The sequence below is a fragment of the Caretta caretta genome, chromosome 2 (genome assembly GCF_965140235.1).
Source record: "Caretta caretta isolate rCarCar2 chromosome 2, rCarCar1.hap1, whole genome shotgun sequence".
NCBI lineage: Eukaryota > Metazoa > Chordata > Testudines > Cheloniidae > Caretta > Caretta caretta.
Genome location: NC_134207.1, coordinates 255,285,346 through 255,304,792, shown reverse-complemented (window position 1 = coordinate 255,304,792; position 19,447 = coordinate 255,285,346). Strand labels below are relative to the sequence as shown.

Here is a 19,447-nt window from a genome sequence, read left to right as displayed (position 1 = left end):
CGACAGGCAGATAGCTTGTTAAACTAAGTTTAGTCTCTAGAAAGCATGTTATGATTTTTTATGTACAGTAAAAGCTGTTTTATCCGGCATGTTGGGGGAATAGGAGGTGCCGGTAAGTGAAAAATGCTGTTTAACAAAGAGGGAGGGAGTTTGGGTGTGGGAAGGGGCTTGGGGCAGCGGATTGGGGTGCGGGAGGAAGTGCGGAGTGCTGTATTCAGCGGGCACTCATGTCAGGCAGCTCCCCACAAGCGGCGAGCTGTCTGGGCTGTTCCTAGGCGGACGCGCGGCAAGCAGCTTCACACGCTGCCCCGGCCCTGCCCCAAGCATTAGCTCTGCAGCTCCTATTGGCTGGGAACCGTGGCCAATGGGAGCTGCGAGGGCAGCGCCTGCGGGAGGAGGCAGCGCGCAGAGCCACCTGCCACGCCTCTGCCTAGGAGCAGCCCGGACAGGTCACCGCTTGTGGGGAGCTGCCCAAGGTGAACGCCCCCTGAATCCGGCACCCCACACCCCAGCCCGCTGCCCCAAACCCCCTCCTGCACCCAAACTCCCTCCCAGAACCCCTGTTCCACATCCTCTCCCACACCCCAACCCACTGCCAGCCCCATGCCAAACCAACTATAAACCCGGAATTTCAGTAAAGATCAGAAATGTTGGTTTATAGAGATTTCTGGTTGGTGAAGTGCCAGATAAAACAGCTTTTACTTTATTCCGTTATCCTTACTCACTATCTCTTGAATCTTTGATCATTAACTTCTTGTTAAATGATGATCCTGAGTTGAATCATACAAGGTAGTGTGTACACTGTTCCCATAGGGCAGAGGTGGGCAAACTACAGCCCGTGGGCCACATCTGGCCCGCAGGACCGTCCTGCCCGGCCCCTGAGCTCCTGGCCAGGGAGGCTTGCCCCTGGCCACTCCCCCGCTGTCCTCCCTCCCCTGCAGCCATGCTGCTGCACGAGCATGCACCCACCTGCTTGCGCCCACCCACCTGCCAGGCTTTCCAACAAGCCTGTCCTGACGCTCTAAGCAGCATGGTAAGGGGTCGTGGGGGGGGCAGTCGAATGGGGCAGAGGTTCGGGGAGGGGGGCGGTCAGCAGACAGGGAGTGGGGGGGTTAGATGGGAAGGTCCTGGTGGGGGAAGGGGGAGACAGGGGGGCTGGATAGGGGGTGGGGTCCTGGGGGGAGGCAGTTAGGGACGGGGGTCCTGGGAGAGGGTGATCAGGGGACAAGAAGCGGTGGGGGGGTGGATGGGTCAGGGTAGTCAGGGGACAAGGAGCAGGAGGGTTCTGAGGGGGGCAGTCAGGGGGCGGGAAGTGGAAAGGGGCGGATAGGGGGTGGGGGCCAGGCTGTTTGGGGAGGCACAGCCTTCCCTACCCAGCCCTCCATACCGTTTCACAACCCCGATGTGGCCCTCGGGCCAAAACGTTTGCCCACCCCTACCATAGGGACAGCACACCAAGTATTTTGGTGAGTGTTCAGTGGATATGCTACTACAAGGGAATGCTTCAAAGGGTCTCGGGGCTGGAGTACACCTATTGTTAACTTGCAAGGCAAAATAAGGGCTGACATGGTCCAGAAAGGAGTGTTTTGGTGACTAACAGGATGATGGTCAAAGGCACATCCACAGGGAAAAAATGGTCGGTGCTGAGCACCCAGCGGCAGCCCCCATCAGAACCTCCCCCTCCCCCCAGAGCCTCCAGCCTGCTGGCGGGCTCTGCCCATCAGCACCTCCCACTCCCTCCCTGCTGCAATCAGCTGTTTTGTAGCATGCGGGGTGGGACGGGGAAGGAGTGAGGACATGGTGTGCTCGGGGGAGGGGGTGGAACACGGCAGGAAGAGGTGGATGGGGGTGGGGCTTTGGGGGGAAGGAGTGGAGTGGGGTTGGGGGTTGGGGCAGAACCAGGAGTCGAGCACCCCTTGGCACATTGGAAAATCGGCACCTGTGCTGCTGGTGACAGGGAACTGATACCCAGTTACGCACAAGCAAGTCTCCCTCTCACTCAAGGCGGGGGGGAGTGGTAAAAATGTGATTCAGAGTCCTGGGTACCTCAGAACCATCACAGTTACCTAATATTAAAACCTGTTTCAGATTTTACATGTCCCCTTCTTATATGTCTGTACTGTATATCCTTAAAAATGTACACTGTAGGTATACACACATGCTCTGCTCAGTGCTCTTGAGTCTGAAGCCTGCTCCTCTTCCTCTTTCAAACCTACATAAACTGACCTTGTCTCTTACCATAGCATGGGGAGTAGGCAAACTAGCTGACAAGGAGCTGTAGCAGGAAGATGACAGGCAGAGATTTAAACTGATATTTGCAGTGCAAGCCAACACACAGGGTTGTGTGACAAACCAATTTAAATTATACTTACGGTGGCACTCCAAAAATACTGTGATGTTCAAAATGGGCAAGGGAAGAGGGTTCTTTACCTGTGAGCCTAGCCTACCCCAGGCTTCATCCTGACCCACTGAAGTCAATGGGATTATTTATATTAAAGCTAAGCCCTTGCTTCAGTGCCTTGCTGGATGCAGGCCAGAATGCTAGGTACCCTGGAGAAGTTAGCCCTGTGTGAATAACCCATAGGCTCTTAATTTTTCACTTTCAGCAAATATTTTGAGTACCAATAAATGAGGTAAAACAAGTACTGCTCCACAACTGGCCAAATCTGATTTAAATTCAACAAATTTACTATCTGCCAAATATTATTTACTACCATAGAGCCTAGGAGCCCTATTCATGGACCCTGACCCCATTGTGCTAGGCACTGTATAAACAAACCATTTGATTTTAAAGCCTAAAATGACTGGATCACTTTACTTAGGTATATTTTTTGATTAAATCAATTTTTTTCTTCATCATCATCATCCAGGAGAAAGGTGGGTGAGTAGATATTTGATACCGAGACTGATGGACATTTGTGACAAGTCTGCAAGGCTATATTATAAAGATAGCTGAGTAAAAAAATGCATACTTTTAGTCTCAAGCCCAATACTGACTCATCCATAACCTTGGTAAAATAACTCAGAGAAATATGTAGTTTGGGCTCTGGAGCTTTGACTCTTTCCAAGGCTGACAGGGAGGAAGCACTACAATGACCTACTGAGGTAAGTGGTTTGTTTCACAGCTCTCAGAGCTTTGTACTAGCCTAACAGAGAGACTACCTCGCTCCCTGTGCCATATTGCCACAGTTGTGATCAGTGTAGGTGCTCAAGCAAGTGTCTCTTTAGTATAAAAGAGAAGAAGCTGCTGACAGGGCAGTCTCCGTGAAGGGCCCTCTGATTTTGGCAATTTTGGATTGAGGGAGAGAGTTCCAGATATGTTGTCCTTCATGGCATACTTACTGCAAGATTCCTTTGGAGAGACCGGGATACAATGAAGGAAGGAGGGTTGGTTTGGCTTTGATGTTTCTGTAGTTGGTTATTCGTTGTTACTATTTTAACTTACGAAGGTGGAGAAGCGGGTTTTAATTTTATTTTGACTGTATTTTTAACTTTTGGTAAAGTCACCTAGAGCTCAGAATAGGTGGTGGTGTTTGAGGGGAATTAATATTTATTATTTTTGTAATAGGTGTTATTTAAAGCTCTCTGTAGATGCCAGCCCACACCTCTGCATTTATGTTTATGTATCTAATGTTATTTTCACAACCACTAGAGCTAAAAACATTTATTTAAAGTAAATAAATAAAAGCCTACATAGTGGTTCACAATTTCATAGCCAGTGAACATGTATGCGTACTAATTTGTTCATTGTGCTTTTATCAGAAAGTCGTATGCTAATTATTTGAAAATTATCAGTTCTGAATATATTTCTGAATTGTTTAGGAGGAAACTCTAAACTTGGGGAGCCAGATCAGTGACCTACCTCAGTAGTGATCCTATATGTAAATCTTTACTTCAAGTCAGAGTCTAATAACAGGGTGGCGATCTATACTACTTTATCTCCTTCCTTAGCATTAAAGTGTATAGTTAATAGTTAGATAGATAGCATATATTCCTATCTATGATATTTATATGGCCCTTATTACCATACTATCCGAGTGCCTCACAACTCCATGTGAGGTAAGGAAATATTATCTCCATTTTTTATAGATTGGGAACTGAGGCCCAGATCCACAGATGTACTCAGAAAGGTAAGTCCCAGTTTTGGGCATCACTGTGATCCACAAAAACCTCACTCAGTTGCCACCTCATCCTGTAGGTGCCTACACTTAGTGGCTACATTTTTGCTATAAAAGTTCTCTGCTCGTCTGAGTTTCTGTCTCTGCCATATTCTAGAAATCCAGATGCCTATCTCCCACTTTAGCTCCAGTGAGATCCACGAACTGGGGGAAGGTAGGCAGAAGAGCGCATATCTCACCTGTGAGACCCAATCTGGTAGATGACCTCTAAGCACGCCTGCCAGGTTGGGTCTCATTCAAAATCTGGGTGGGAATGGTGACCACGTTACCACTTTTAGCCAAGTGGTTAGAACTATTCAGCTGGGATGTAGGAGAGGTACACTCAATTCCCCTCTCTGTCTGAGAGGGAGAAAAGATTTGAACTGTGGTCTCCCACCCTTCAGGAGGGTTCTCTAACCACTTAGCTATGGGATATTCTGATGTGGGGCTCCCTTAATCTCTCCACTTTGGATAAATACCTAGAATCACTGGGCAAAAAGAGAGAGAGAGTGACTCTACAGCTTGGTGGTTAGGGCACCTACCTCGCACCTGGGAAGTGGCAGACCTAGGGTCCAGTCACTCTGCTCCAGTGATTCTATTTATACACAGTGGAACAACTTCAACATGACAGATTAAAGGAGTCCCATATCAGAATTCAAGAACTGGATGTGGTGCAGAACCTGGCCTTCAGATCTGCCTCACACTAGCCAGTGGTCGAGGTAGAGGGAAGACATGAATCCCCTCCCTCCTCAAATAGGCAGCATCTATGCCCAGTATTTGGTGAATTCAGGCAGGGCTGAGGACAACCAAAGGGAGTACTGCAACCATGAATCTCAGGCACTTCCTGTGGCTTGGCAATACTGCCACATGGAAGTAAGTGTTGTGAAGATCCAGGGCACCAAACCAATTATTTCGATCTAGCGAGGAAAGGATTGTCACTAGGATGACCATATGAAATCTCATGTATTTGATATACTTGTTGTGATTCTGAACATTGAGTACAGGTCTCAGAAAGTACCGTGAGTAAAACCCCTTGCCCTGATGTTGAAGGGGGACTTCTTCCATGGCACCTAAAGCAAGTAGAGTCTGAACTTCTTGTGGAAGCAGCAACTCATGAGAGGGCACCTGAAAAGGGATGGGACAGGTGGGCAAGTAGAGGGGATTAAGAAAAAATGGATAGAGTATCCCAATTGCATAGTGCTTAAGACCTATTTGTCCATGGTTACGGCTTCCCAAGCATTGAGAAAGTGGGACAATCTGGCCCCAAATGGGACAGAAATGACAGGAAGATCGCCAGTAACTTGACTGCTGTCCTCAAGGTGGAAGTCAAAAGGGTTGCTTACCAAAGGATAACTAAGGACAAGTTGGCTGGTTGGAGTTGGAGCCAGAGGGTCTCTTCCTCTGATTTACGTCTCCTCTTTGGAAAGACATGTTGCCTAGAAGTGTAAGTAGGTTGCCTGTAGTACTGTTGTAATACTGCTTGCCTGTATTACCGTTGATACTGCTATGATTCCTGGGCCCTGTCCTGCCACTCTTGCAGGCTGGTGTATAGACTCCTAACAAACAGAGTGTAGCACGGGAGTCCTTAAATGAGTGTAAAATCTCTTCAGTTTTTTCAAAGAACAGAAACTGACCATCCAAAGGGATGCTGGATGTTAGGGGCTATACTGGAATTTTTGTGACCAAGAGGCTCTTCTAGTTGTTATTGCAGATGCTGTACCCTAGAAGAAGCATCTGCTGTGTCAAGCACCAATGGATCATTGATGTGACTGCTAGAGGACCTTCTGCCAGAAAAGCCTTAAACTCTTCCTTTGCATCTTCAGGGAGTTTTTCAGTGAATTTAGATGTGACTCAGTTTACAAAGTCATTCTTTGATAAAAGAACCTGCTGATTAGCTATGTATGTCTGGAGAGACAAGGCAGAATAAATCTTTCTCCACAGCAGATTCAAAACACAGAGGATCCCCCTCTGGGCAAAACCTTAAAGTTACAGAAAACAGGAATAAACCTCCCTCTTAACACAGGGAAAATTCACATAAAACTAAAGATAAACTAATCCGCCTTGCCTGGCTTAACTATACTGGTTGCAATATTGGAGACTTGGATTAGGATGGGTTGGAGAAGATGGATTACTGTCTGACCTCTCTCAGTCCCAAGAGAGAACAACCACTGTAAACAAAGAGCACAAAACAAAAGCCTTCCCCCCGCCCCGCCCTCAGCAAGATTTGAAAATATCTTGTCCCCTTATTGGTCGTTTGGGTCAGGTGCCAGCCAGGTTAGCTCAGCTTCTTAACCCTTTACAGGTAACAGGATGTTGCCTCTGGCCGGGAGGGATTTTATTGAGCTGTAGCTCACGAAAGCTCATGCTCAAATAAATTGGTTAGTCTCTAAGGTGCCACAAGTACTCCTTTTCTTTTTGTGTATACAGAAAGGTGGTTACTCTTCCCTTTGTATTTATGACAACATTGTAGTTAGTACTGTAAACGCCCCACAAGATGTTGAGTGGACTATGTCGACACTCAGTGCCAGGATGGACTTCAACACTGGTGCCAAAGCATGAAGTATCATTCGTACCCTGTCAGAGAAATGCCCTGGTACCAAAGCTGTGGGTGCTAAAAGAGACACCATTGTTGAAGTTGAGGCATAACTGAGTACTGACATGGGAGAGTGTCAGTGCGAAAGACGGTACTGAAGTCACATCTTTTGTAGGCTTCCTAGCTGGTACCAACACCAGCACAGATGGTAGCCTGTGCACTGAAGCAACAGATCCAAATGAGCCAGCAACAGTAGGGGCATCTCCACTACAAAGGACTCGTGTACCACAAGAAAGCCTGGCTCGGAGAAGCAAAGCAAATCAGTTGCTGCCTGATAAGCCTGTGAACTTGTTGGTCCTGACAGCTTCAGTGCTGCAGTTGTGTGCATTGGTTCCGGACTCAATGGCCATTCCACAGCTGGTACTGGACTTGACAGTAAGGTACTGATATGTTTTTGCTGTGATACTGGGGAGATATAGGTTAAGGGCCCAGCTCCACCCTGAGTACCTGAGGAATCCTGGTGATGTTTCAAGCTCTTCTTTGAGAAAGAGGAGAAAGTCTCTCCTCAATCTGGAACAGTTTTGGTTTGTTTCATGAGTCCTCGTTCATGGAGGCCCCAGGGAGGAAGATCAGCCTTTTTCTCCAAGTAAAGTCTTAGTCATGAGGCCTGTCAGAAACCACTGTAACCTCAGCAGCTGCATGAGGGGCCAGGCAATGCAACGAAGGCCCTGGGGCTGAAATGGGCCTCATCACCCTCTGCAAGAGGTGCTATTTAAGATTCAGATATCTGGCTATCTGCGCTCTTTTACTGAAAGAATGGCAAATACTGCACCTCTCTTTACTGTGTCCCTTGTCTAGACACAAAAGGCAGTGCATTTGGGGGTCATTATTTGGGATAGCTACCCCATATGACAGGCAGTGCTTAAAGCCTGGTGAGAACATACCACAGGGCTTCATATGAAATGAACTAACCACTGGGTACTAACTGCTAATTACTAGCTACTCACAAAAAAGGCAGGGAGAAAACTCATTGATGCAGTAACCGCAAGGTAAACCTCACACTGAACTTCGACTCAGGCCACAGGTGTTGAGAAGGAACTGAGGAGGATTGGGCCAGCGCTGCCCTTATGTAGTCTTGGGAGAGGCCACGAGGAAGTGCAGGGCGCATGTGTCACCCTGATGGGTTCTACTACAGAAAGCCCGCTGGCTGACTGGAATACACGTTTGTAACCACTCAAGGAACTCTCAGATCCCAAGCTAATGCTCTAACCATTAGACCACCCAACCTCACTCTGGATCAAATGTTCTTTGTATCCCAATACATTTCCACAAGACTGAAACAGCCAAATGCTGATGCGTCTGCTGAAAGGTATAAAGAGCGGGCAATGGTATTCCCTCTTCAAAGTGTAACCTCCATATCTATAAGTGAGGAGAACTGTTTGGTGATCAGCTTGTGCTGCTCTCCCTTTGTACCGTCATGGTGGCTAAGATCCTCTTGGTTGCTCATGCTGTCTATTTCTGAGGTTAAACACTGCAAGAGGAAAGACCATGCGTTTTCAATGGAGGATTCACACATCTGAAAATTGCTCCCTCCAGAGGTCCATCAGAACCAAAATTTGGTAAGCTTCAGGTCATAGTGTAAAACTTAGGGGCTAGGACAAGTTCTTGATTGACCCCACCGGAATGCTTAACAGATGTGAGCCGGTGAGACGCCTGTTACTGTATTTTTTCTTTTGTGGGACTGTTTCTTTGTAAAGGGCAGTGATATAAGGGGCCCAGGTGCTGAGGCAATGGGCATCATTAAAATTTCTAAATAAATAACAATCCCCAGGCTTAGCCAGTAGACCCCACCACCAGAGGAGCATCAGGGTGGTACCTTTGCAGCCACCTGCTCTTACTGCTCTCATGGCTGCCCAATGATTGAGCCTGACTTCACCAATTGTTTCTGACTCTTTGTGGCCAAACTATCATCTCCTTCCCTGATCCTTGTCTTCCCCCTCTTTCTCCTATTCTCTTCCTTCACTCCTCATCTCCAATTTCTTGTGCTTGCCTCAAATTCACCACCTGTTATTCCACTCCACTTCTGCAGTCATCTTCTCTTCTCATCCCCAATATCCCTCCTAGTCATCTTTTAAATCTTTTAACAAATACATTTATATAAGCCCTGATCCAGCAAAGCATTTAAAGCATGTGCTTAACTTTAAGCACGTGAGCAGTTCTTGTGAAGTCAACAGGACTATATATGTGCTTAAAGTTAAGCATGTATTTAAGTGTTTTCCTGGATCAGGGCCATAATCATTTTCTAAACACAACCAAACTACGAACCAGCAAAAGACGTACATAGCAACCCAGAGCAACCACAAAATTACGAATTATTGTAACCTTCAGCCAACCTTCCCTCAATGTCCCTCCTTCTGTGTGTCGTCATCACTAATAGTGTTATGGCTACACTTAGACACTATCCTGCAAACACTACTGGAAGAAGTACTTACAACCATGAATAGTCCTGTTGATGCTCATGATAATAAGTACCACATGTGGTAATGTTTGCAGGGTCAGGCCCTTGCACAGTAAGCTCCTCAGGTCGGGGATCCGGTTTATTATTTGTCTGCACAGCACCATGCACACAAAACTTTAAATCATAATTTTTAACTTTTTCTGTTATGGGGCACAGGGAAATGGCACATTTCTAGATTCCCCCAAAGGTCCCCACTTTCAGCCAACTTCTAATCTGAAAAGTAATAATAAATAAAACTTTAAAAATTAATAACTTATTTGATTGTAACGCTACATATGCAAGCGATCAAGTTAAAAGCTCTTCTCTCCAGAGAATTCTGACCCTGTCTCCTTGTTGTCATGACCTCCCTCTTCCCCAGTACTCCCCGCCTTATAATTTAGTATTTTTACTGATTGTGCCATTGTTTTGCTTTTATATATTAGATTGTGAGATCTACAGGGCTGGGGCCTTGTCTTATTTTTACAACGATAAAGAACTGTGCACATCTTTGGCACTATACAAATCACTGCCATCGTAAAAACACATGACCTGACCCTTAGTTCCAGTTGAAAACACTGCTGTGAATATGCTCAAAGAATAAATATTTTGTGTTCACTGCACCAACACAATGAAAACATTTTTCCAAGCTGCTGCTGAGATGGTATCTAGTCCCATTATGAGTCAGCACCCCAATGCAGCTGATTTTCCAATTGCCAACTCTGGCTGCTTGCCATATTTTTTTTTTAAAGGTAGACACAGGGTCCATTTTAGAGAGCTAAATGCTCCCTTCCTGCTTAGGCAGAAATCTGCAAGATCCAAGTATCACAGGGAGTGGAGTGAAGCAAGGTGTGTTCAGGGGAAAGGTGGTTGTGGTATTTTCCCTTCCTTTTTGCAGCAATCTTTTCATAGCTGCTGAAATAGACCCTATTTCTCCTAGGCAAGGGATGAGACTAGGAAAGGAGGAGGGGAGGAAGAGTCATAGGAATGGCCACTTGGTACAGCACATTTCCCTTCAAGGCCAGTCAGGACTTACAAGTCTTAAAACATTGTAGGTGATTACAGGCAACGTTGTGGAGAGGACCTGAGATATTGCGTGTGGGGGTACAATATGCAGCAGTGTCACAAAGGCAGGAGAGGGACTGGGAAACCTGTGGATGGTTAAGAATCCATAGATTTTTCTCCTGTGGATCCCAGCCTGCACCCCATTTATGGCTGCCAGTTCTGCTCCACATCTGGGTCAGCAGTTAAGAGGGGGTGACACAGTGGAATGGCAAGTTCAGGTTCTGTGGGATCTGTGCTATGCTTTTCATGAAGGGGTTTGGTCCCGAATCCCTACTCTCTTGTAATGAACAGCCTAGATGGTAAATAGTTTTCTGTATTCTTGCCTTAAACTGCAAAAATATAGCTTGCAAATCATCATGAACAGTCCTTCCTTTAGATGCAGTTTTATGCTGAACTGGGCAGTACACATTACATTACTGTTATAACATGGCCTCCTTTCATGAGATGAAATGGTTACTTACTGTAACTGGTTCTTCGAGAGGTGAGGCGGACGTTTATTCCACTTAGGTGTGTGCACCCAGTGCATGGGAACCAGAGAATTTTGCCTTGCAGTACTCAGAGGAGGCAGGGATTGTACCTCATGGCCATAGCCCTCCCCTGGCTATAGGAGGAGGGTCTTACCAAATACACAGTCCATTTTGGTCAAGTTCATGGTCATAGGAGTTTTAAAATAGTAAATTTCATGATTTCACCTATTTAAATATGAAATTTCACGATGTTGTAAGTGTAGGGGTCCTGACCTAAAAAGGAGTTGTGGGGGGGGGTCTCAAGGTTATTGTAGGGGGCGGTTGCGGTACTGCTACCCTTACTTCTGTGCTGCTGCTGGCGGCTGTGCTGGCTGTAGAGCTGGAGAGCAGCAGCTGCTGGCCTGGACCCCAGCTCTGAAGGCAGTCCTGCTGCCAGCAGCAGCGCAGAAGTAAGGACGACATGGTATGTTATTGCCACCCTTACTTCTGTACTTCTGCCTGCAGAGCTGGGCCCTCGGTCAACAGCCACCGCTCTCCGGCCACCCAGCTCTGAAGGCAGCAGTGCAGAAGTAAGGGTGGCAATACCATACCATGCCCTTTTGTACTCCTGCTAGCAGAGCGCTGCCTTCAGAGCTTGGCGCCTGGCAAACTGCTGCCTCTCTCCAGCGCCCAGCTCTGAAGGCAGTGCAGAAGTAAGGATGGCAATACTATGACCCCCCCCTAAAATAAACCCCCCTGAAACTCCCTTTTGGGTCAGGATCCCCATTTTGAGAAACACTGGACTCCCCCATGAAATCTATATGGTATAAGGTAAAAGCAAACAAAAGATCAGATTTCACTGGGGGAGACCAGATTTCACAGTCTGTAACACATTTTTCATGGCCATGAATTTGAAAGGGCCCTATATATGAGACAGTGCTGTCTTGACCCCAATTTAGTCCCTTTATACCACACGCCCGGAGACTAGACTCCGATGCAGAGGGGACAAAGGGTGAGTTGTGGAATACACATCTCCATCATATTTTGAAGAACCACAGTTACAGTAAGTAATCATTTCTTCTTTGACTAGATGCAGCTGTGTATTCCACTTACATGACTCACAAGCAGGACCCACAGGAGGTGGATCTCAGAGTCTAACAAACATTGCAGAACCACCTTCCCAAAGTTCACAAGAGTTTTTGGATGATGTTGTATGGCATAATGGTTCATAAACATATGTATTGGTGACCACATAGCAGTTTTGCAAATGTCCAGTATTGAGCCGTTGCTTAGGAACATTATTGATGGAGCTTTCACTCTCTTAGAATGAGCTCACACCCACGGGGGAGGCATAGTCAAAGGTATTTTATATGTAGTCTTGATACAAGATGCTTTCCACCTAGAGATTTGTTTGTGAAGAGACCACTTGCCCCCTTCATACAATACACATATGACACAAACAGGCAAGGCAAAGCATGAAATGTTTTAGTCCTTTCCAGGTAGAATTTTAGACATCATCAGACATCTAACATGTGGAGATGTTGCTCCTCTGAAAATGAATGTGGCTTAGTAAATAACACAGGTAAATATACCACCTAGTTCAAACAAAACTGAGAGACTACTTTAGACAAAAACTTTAGGTGCAGTCATTAAGTCACTGTTTTTGGAGAACTGCATATAAGGATGATCTACCCTCAGAGTCTGCAACTCACAGACCGTCCTTGCGTATGTTATCACCACGAGGAATGCATGTTTCTGACACAAAAAAGAGAAGATGCCTAAGGCTGGAACAGAGGTTCCATCAAAGCCACCATGTTAAGGTCATTCAGAGAAACCAACTCTCATACCAGGGGATGGAGACAAAGAAGCCCTTTTAATAATCTTGCAAGCAGGGCATTGGAAAAAGCTAAATCTTCCATGAACAGGGGAATGAAACGCTGAGATAGCTGCCAGATGCACCCTTAGAGAGTTAAGCACAAGGCCCGATGACAGAAGATGCAGCAAGTATTCCAATATATCCTGAATAGAAGCCAACATTGGTTGAACTCTGAATGCCAATGACCACAGCAAGAATCGCTGCCATTTAGCTGAATAGGCCCAAAAGGGAGTTTCAGGGGGGTTTATTTTAGGGGGGGGTCATAGTATTGCCATCCTTACTTCTGCACTGCCTTCAGAGCTGGGCGCTGGAGAGAGGCAGCTGTTTGCCAGGCGCCCAGCTCTGAAGGCAGCGCTCTGCTAGCAGGAGTACAAAAGGGCATGGTATGGTATTGCCACCCTTACTTCTGCACTGCTGCCTTCAGAGCTGGGTGGCCGGAGAGCGGCGGCTGTTGACCGAGGGCCCAGCTCTGCAGGCAGAAGTACAGAAGTAAGGGTGGCAATAACATACCATGTCGTCCTTACTTCTGCGCTGCTGCTGGCAGCAGGACTGCCTTCAGAGCTGGGGTCCAGGCCAGCAGCTGCTGCTGCTAGTGGGCTTTCTAATACAGAGTAGAACCTTCAAATAGCTGCCGAACATTGCTCTTCCTCTTCATTCAATCATGGAACAGCCACACCAAGAAATCTTAGAGCTGAGTCCGAGAGGTCAGGATGGAGAGGAAGGGATATGGGAGGCTGAATAGATAGCATGAGAAGATCAGAGAACCAACACTTCCTTGACCACACTGAGGCAATGAGGATGATCTTGGCCTGATCAGCTTTCAGCTTGAGGATGACCTGTGGAATCAGAGACTACTTATGCATGCTGATGTGGGGGGAGACACAATGTAAAGGGGGGCCATGTGACCGCCCCAAGTGTCACCTCTGGGAGGAAATTTCCAGCCCCACCTCCCTGGGCAAGGGCAGCCAATCCCGTTGGCTCCTGAGGGGCTAGGGCCACAGAAGCGAGGAGCATGTACCTCTGGGCCGCGCCAGTACCACCATGTCTCTGCTCTGACCAAATGAGTCAAAATGGATTCCTGGAAGATGCGAAAGGAGGTTAGGTTGACTGGCTGAACCCAGGACCCAAATGCCATCTCCTCTGGGACTTATGGGTAGTCCTCATGGGTGGTGGGTATAAAGACCTTCCCTGGCGCTGCCGCCGACCTGCCATCGGATACCTGGGCCGCGGGGGCCTGCCCCTTCCCCGAGGTCCCCACTGCCTGCTGATGCTGCCTGCCTGACATGTCAGGGGTGGTGGGCCCGCAGCTCAGCCTGGTGTGGCTGGGGTGGGCGGGCCAGGGCTCCTCCAGTTGCGGGGGGAAAGGGGGAGCTCCCTCAGGGCTTCTGTGGGGGGAGGGGGTCGGGACTCTGGTGTGTGAGGGGGCGGGGCCTGGACCGGCGGGCTAGCCTCCCCAAAGCAGGGGTTCACCCGCCACCCATAGTAGTCCTGCTGTTTTGAGGAAGGGGAAGACTGTCAAAACAGGTGTTGTGGGTGGTATTCTTGCTGTTGCTGAGCACTCTAATGGTGCCATTGCACGGCTAGTGTATACATTCCCAAGGAACACAAGGTAGGCCCTTGAATCCTTGAAGGAGAGCAGAGTTTTGTCTATAAAGAGCAGCCAGCTGTCAAAGGGCGAGTCCTCTATAGCCTGCTGGGAGCAGTGCAGCCAGAACTCTCTTCTCAAGGTCACCGCTGAGGTCATCACTCAGGCCAAAGTATCCATGACATCTAGCATGGATGTCTTGGTCACCAACCAGCCTTCAGTGATGAACACCCAAAATTCCTTCGTGGAGGCTTCAGGCAGCTGAACTGTAAACTTACACATAGCTGCCTCAATTCACAAAGTCATATTTGGACAACAATGCCTGAAATCTGCATTTTCAGGGACAAGGAGGTATAGGTCTTTTTACTCACTAAGCCCAACCTCTTAGAGTCCTTCACCTTAGGGGTGGACTAAAATCTGTACTGCCAACCTCTGTCATTCACCAAAGTTATGATCAGGGAATTAGGGGCTGGGTGGGAGTAAAAGCCCTCAAATCCTTGCACCAGTACAAAGCACTGTTTCTCTAAATGCTTTGCAATAGATGGCATTCAAGAGCATGCTCCAAAGAACTTCCAGGAGTGCACTGTTAATAAAGAGGGCCACTCTCCCAGGGCAGACTGTTACAGGATGTCCAATAACTGATGGGTATTCTCCTGCAGGAGCTATGCCTGAATGACTAAGTAAAAGCAACCACACACCACAAAAGTTCCTGATAGTTCTCAGGTGCGGAAGGAGAGAAGACCCAAGCACTGCTGAATTGTCTGGGGACAAAGAGGAAGTGGTTAACTGTGCCAGAGCCCATTCCTAGAGTGGCGGACCTGGATGGGATGCCTCCAAAGGCTCCACAAGGTGAAGGCTCACTGATGCCTAAACCTGTGATGGGATGATGGCCCCAGTCAACAACCTAACCAGTGATCTCACCTTGGAATGCGATGAGGAGTATGACCTCTGTGATCGAGGAACACCCCACGGATTCCATGGAGACCACTAGGCATAAGCATAGGGCATTGGTAGCCAGTAGGCGCCAAGCCACCGGCCCCCATCCCGACCATGAGATGAGTACCAATCCTGGTACCAATGATGCTCCAAGAATGGGCCACATGACACACTGTACCTCAAAGTAGCACCCTGTAACCCCCATATTCATCATTTATATATGGTTGTGACATTTTGTACAAAAGCTTATCTTGTAAGGTATCATATGAAAAATCATGATTTGCTGAAACTCATTTTTCTGTCAAAATGTGTATATCATCATTGTATATGGAGTTATGAGATTTTGCTATATGGTTGTTATGGAAATATGTGGGAGACACCCACAGCCAGCACTCCAGTGCCAACAAAAGAGGTGACCTGCAGCCAGACGGGTGATAAGTGACCATTACTGGCCATTGACCAGCAGGGGAACTGTAAACAAGAGAGAGAGAAACAATTCAATGAGAGAGAGTTGCTAGAGCTCCACACAATGGGGATTGCTTAACCCAGTGACTCAGCAGGGCACGTAGAACATGTAATCCCTGACTCCATGTTTGAGACAGTATCTTTCCATGTACTTGGATTGGGGGTATAAATTGGAGACTGTGACATCAGCCTCTGTCCTCCCCAAATACTCTAAAGGCAAAAAGAATGGGAATTCAGCCTGTATACTAAGAACTGTGAGCTGCTTATAATGCCTAATAGGGTGAGAAAAACAGCTAGATTCAAATCTTCCCCAGTACAGAGTTTAGAATTTAGACTGAAATTTTACCTTTTCTTTCTTATGTAACCAACTCTGACCTCTATGCCTAACATTTGTAATCACTTAAAATCTATCTTTCTGTAGTTGTTAAACTTATTTTAATATTTTATCCTTTCCAGTTAGTTTGTCTAAAATCCTTGGGGAATCTGCTCAGATTACAAAGGCTAGTACATGTCCACTATCTTTTGATTAAATGGTGAACTAATTAATGAGCTTGCATTGTTCAAGAGAAGGTCTTAAGCAGTGTAAGACTGTACATTTCTGGGGTGCAAGTCTGGAGCCTGGGGGGATTTGCTGGTGTCTCCTTCTGTATAGTTAATGAGTGACTTAGAGAGCATTCATGCAACTTAAGTGGGTGTGTCCCTGTATGTTGTAGGCTGAGTGATCACAGCACCTGGAGGGGTTTGCTGCTTCTCACTAGTACAGCATCGTAAGAGACAGCCCAGGGAGGACAGTTAAGGGCACAGCCTCCCCACTATTCCAGGTTTCACCCCGGGGATCCGTCACAGCCCCCAGTGTAGGCCAGGCACTGGAGAGCAGGAGGATCCTGACCTCAATGCCAAAGAGTCCTGGGATTCTAGGGCTAAGTGTGGAGCTAGCCCTGAAGGTGTGAACAACTGATCCATCACCCAAAACAAGGGAGGGACTGGCACCAATGGTGAAAACAGTACCCCTGGCACTGAATGCATCTCCATTGGTTCCAGTGCCAGGAGAAGCGTCTGTCTTGTAGTTGGTGGCAGCACCGATGCAGCTGATGGTGCCAAAGTGAAGGGCAGAGATTGTTGCCAGGGTAATGTTGGTGGAGCAAAATGAAGCAGTGTTGAGGAGTTTACAGGTGCCGAGGAGGCCCCTTGTGGTCAGCCTGGCACCAACCCCACTTCTGTGGTCTGTGTCAGGGAAACATCAGGATGCAGTGAATATGGACCCGAAGATTCAGCAGCCCGTCCATATAGCAGGGCTGTAAACGACATAGCCCTGGTAAAATCAAGGACAGAGGTCGGGATGGAGAGGCAGAGGAGGTCAGTTGCTGCTTGATATGCCACCTGCATCAACACATCTGGTGCTGGCATCACCCTCATCAGTACCGGACTCCACGGATGCCCCAGAGCTGGAAATGGAGTTGACAGTATGGAGTCCCTGACTTCCCTAAACAATGTTTGAACACTAGTGAGGGCATCACCAGGGAAATACTTAACTAAATCTAACTAATACTAAGGGTACTAACTACCTATATACACCTAGAGCAGTCAGTAAAGAGAGAGAGCGATTGTGAGATTAAGAACCACATGAAGCTCCAACTCCAGCCCTGAGCAGTAAGAAGGAACTGAGTGGTCGAGGCAGTGCTGCCTCACATAGTCAGTGGAGGGGCTGCGGCGACATGGTGTGCGCACCGCCTCCTGCGGGTACTGCTAGGCAAACTTTTCTGACTCGCCAGCGCACTGGGTGCACACACATCTAAGTGGAATACACAGCTGCATCTACTTGAAGAAGTAGTTCTAACTCCCTAGCAAAATAATGGAACAAATATTACATGAAAAACAAAAGTCACACAATACCTAGAGGAAAACTGAGCCATGAGAAAGGAACAGCACAATCAATGTATAATGACATCTATCCAGCCCATCAATCTTTATTCATCATCCTAGACACTATTATTCACTCCAATAATATAAAGGTATTTCGGGGAGCCAGATCCTTAGGACTGCCTTTCAGTGAATGGCATAGTGCAGAAAACAGGATGTTAAAGGTAGTTTGGCTTTAAGCCGTCTCTATGACTTCCTGATTCTGGGTCAATGAAACTGGTCCCGAAGTGCAATATGAAGCAGACTTAAAGCTGTTCTGTTCTAAACTGCATCAGCTGTCCACAATCCCAAGGAGGACATTACAGTAGATGAGGATTGGCTGGTTTTAGCAACATCCCAGCTACACCCCCATTTTCCCTGGCCATGTTTCCTAAATCTGGGGCCAGAAGGGATAAGCATATTAGGAGCTACCATGCTGGCTTTATGCCACCTGGAAAGTCCGTACATTGAGGGAATCCTCAGGTAGCTGGTCAAATTAGATGTATGGCTGCGGAGGGGAGGAGACAGTATCTTACGTATGCACTCTGATTTCCTTAGGGCAGAGAGTGTGCCTTTATGGAATGTTATTTCCCTACAGGATCAGAAGACTGATTGCTGTGGCTGTGAATGCTATTAGAAACTAGTATATAACTACATCGATAAAACTATATTTCATGATGGTATGATTGTAGATATTATTTTCGAAACCAAGTAAGTAGTTTTTTAAGAAAGAGGTATAGCTGGAATGGTACAGCCCAATGTTAGCAAATTTTTTCCTAATATTCAGCCTATATTTTTCTTATTTTCATCCCACTGCTCCTAGTTATAGCCCCCTCGCCCTGTTAAATATTCCCCTTCACCACTGGGTTTGATTCTCCCCTCACACAAATCTGACCCCACTATGACTCCATTGAATTCAGTGGAGTTATCAGCGATACACACTTACTCAAAGGAGAGAAGAATCAGGTCACTGATATTTAAACGTTTCAGATACTCGTAGATAAATGTTAATACCCCCACTTAATTGTCAGATAGCCAACTATATATACTCTTTTTAAAAAGCTATTTATTTATTGGGTTTGGTAATCAATTTATGAAATACCAATCATGGACTACTGTCAGATAAATGAACGTATACACCAGCTTTTAACTAACGACAACTTTCACATGGACTGCAACTGTTTCACTGGCAGTTCAGTTTAAATAAGGATGGCCTGTTAGGGCCCACTGAGATCCATTAGGCTGTGTAATAATCTTGCACAGAGAAGTAAGCAGTGGTCACCACATAATCTGAGGCATTTAAAACTAGACTGGCTATAACCGTTTTAGGAAACGTATTGCAGGAAAGACTCCTGCACTAGCAGGTAACAGACTAGATAATTATTAAATCCTTTCATCTCTAATTTCTGTTATCAGTTTACAGCAGTATAAATCAATGCTGAGTCACAGTAATGTCTTGGCACACTAATATATTGCCTTAAATCACCTGAATGCTGAAATTCTGAATCTCTGTATAGTGAAAGAACAGACTCCCTTTCCCCCAGCCATGAGGCTTTTGTAAGACAACTTCAGATTCATAGGTCAGTTCCAGTTCTCTTCAGAAAAGTTAAATCTCTACAATAAAGCAGCCTGATTATGGGGCTTTGATGTGTGGCACTGCTTTTAGAGAGAGCGCCAAATTGAGGGACCTGCTGTGCATAGCCTGGTTCCCAGGCTCCCTGCCCACAGAAGAGTGTGATGTAATCATTCCTTATGCAAAACAGGTGAACAGCTGTGTTTGTGAGTTTACTACACTTTGGCTAAGGAGCAGCATTAAAAGCCCTGGAGAGAAGTGCCACTGTTAAAGAGCCAGGTAGTCACTGAAGCCCCATACTCCCGTTCATATCTAGGTGTGGAGGAGGGTACAGTTCCATCTCTGTGGCACATTCCCCTTCTCCTTCCTCTCTTGGAGGGCTGTGAATTTGGAATGGGTAAACCAGATGTGGACTAGG

General features: G+C 46.8%; 1 protein-coding gene and 1 long non-coding RNA gene across 15 annotated transcripts in view; one reads left to right on the top strand and one right to left on the bottom strand.

The window, feature by feature from the left end:
- The window catches only part of PRKAG2 (protein kinase AMP-activated non-catalytic subunit gamma 2), a 386,915-nt gene that overhangs the window by 113,674 nt on the left and 253,794 nt on the right, over nucleotides 1-19,447 (bottom strand). The window lies entirely within an intron of this gene.
- LOC125631218 (uncharacterized) overlaps nucleotides 1-19,447 on the top strand; it is a 45,995-nt gene that overhangs the window by 16,030 nt on the left and 10,518 nt on the right. For 2 of the 6 annotated variants that reach the window (XR_012667304.1, XR_007354882.2), the window contains exon 3: nucleotides 4,090-4,130. The exons of 3 other annotated variants lie outside the window; for them this stretch is intronic. This is a non-coding gene — a long non-coding RNA (uncharacterized LOC125631218). Of the gene's footprint in view, nucleotides 1-4,089; nucleotides 4,131-6,865; nucleotides 7,131-19,447 lie in introns of all 6 variants that reach the window. One more of the 6 variants, XR_012667303.1, reaches the window with a different exon arrangement.